Source organism: Accipiter gentilis, chromosome 1, assembly GCF_929443795.1.
Source record: "Accipiter gentilis chromosome 1, bAccGen1.1, whole genome shotgun sequence".
Classification (NCBI taxonomy): Eukaryota; Metazoa; Chordata; class Aves; order Accipitriformes; family Accipitridae; genus Astur; species Astur gentilis.
The window spans coordinates 11,722,318-11,723,849 of NC_064880.1; positions in this window are offsets into that span (position 1 = coordinate 11,722,318).

A 1,532-nucleotide genomic window follows, 5' to 3' on the forward strand; every position below is an offset into this window, starting at 1 on the left:
ACTTCTCCAGCCTGAGGACGGAGGGAGGGATCAGGGGCTGTCAGCTGTGAGTCAGAAATGAATGAGGCATTTCTCCTTACCCTCTTTCTTTACCTGCGATGGCGTCCTGACCACCGGCGCCTGGGATCTCCACAAGTCTCATGCAGGGATCCCTGGCATGGTCAGTGCCCAGTATCAGCATCCCCCTCGGGGGTCAGCCCACTCTGTGGGGCAGGGGGGCTCGGGGCATTTGCCAGACTGCTCCCTCCCAGCTCCTGGGCCAAGAAAGCTGGAGCAAAGGGACAGGCATTTCCATCGCATCCCCACCTGCATAAGAGCTGGCCTTTGTTGTTCTGCTAACCAGGGGAGTCCCCACCACAGGGCAGAGCTGGAGCTGTCCCATGGCCACCCAGGGATGGGGGCACCATGGAGGCACCACATTTTTGGAGAAGCACCTTCCTCACTAACTTTCAGACCTTTCTACTCAACCCAATCTGGAACCTGAGGGACAAGCAGAGAAAAACCCCACAGGGACCCTCACAGACTGGGAATGACCCCCCCGGGCCATGCTCAGGGCAGGGAGTGGGGATGCGGTCAAAGCTGTCGAGCCCAGGAAGTAGAAGCAGGAGTGCAAGTCCTTAGGGATGCCTGGAGATGAGCATCTTCCCATCCTGTAGGATGGCAGGAGAGCCTGAGGACCTGCAGCAGTGGGGAGCTGGACCCCCACAGCAAGGCCCCCCAGGGTGTTGTAGACCATCCACTCTCCATGGCCAGCACTGGAGATGAGTCCCATGCTGCTGAACTCAGACCCAGAAGCAATACTGCCAAACCCCTCATCACAGTGGGAGCATTAATTGCTATTGGGGAGAGAAACAAAATGCCTGGGTGCTGATCCTGCTACAGCCTCAGCTGTAACCTGCTCCCAAAAGTACAGGAGGGGACCAAAAGCTGTCATTAAATAGCAAATCGAAGGGTTGTCCAGCACAGCTCCAAAGGGCAAAGAGTTGACAGCACAAACCCAGGCAGTAGAAATGGTTTGCACACAAGCTGCTTGCATGAAGGGAGCAGGAGACCTGCTGTGCTGCTTCATGGGGCCACGCAGGGCTGGCTGCCAGCTCCATCACCCTACCTTTCACCCACAACTACTCTGACAGCATCTTTGTGTGAATGATCAGGAGAAAACCTCATAGGTTTGGCGGTAGGAAGTTGTCTTAAGTTGAGACAACTAAAAAAAAAAAAAAAAAGCTGTAGCTCCACTAATGACAAATTACATCAGTGGAGGAGCCTGTCCACACTATTGAGGCAGGTGCATCAAATAATGACTTTTTGGATAAACAACATCCAAAGTCAGTGGAAAAAAACACAGACTGTGCCGAACTGAAACCTCATAAACCCAACAGCACAACAGGCGCTCTCCTTCATGCCAACACAAATTCAGGTGCATCTGTGGAAGCTGATGTTAAAACAAAGGAAAGAGGAGAAACTGGTGGTCTCAAAGAGGGGCAGGACTGCTGCTGGGCACCCCTGCACCCTGCCTCCACAGCTTCTCTAGG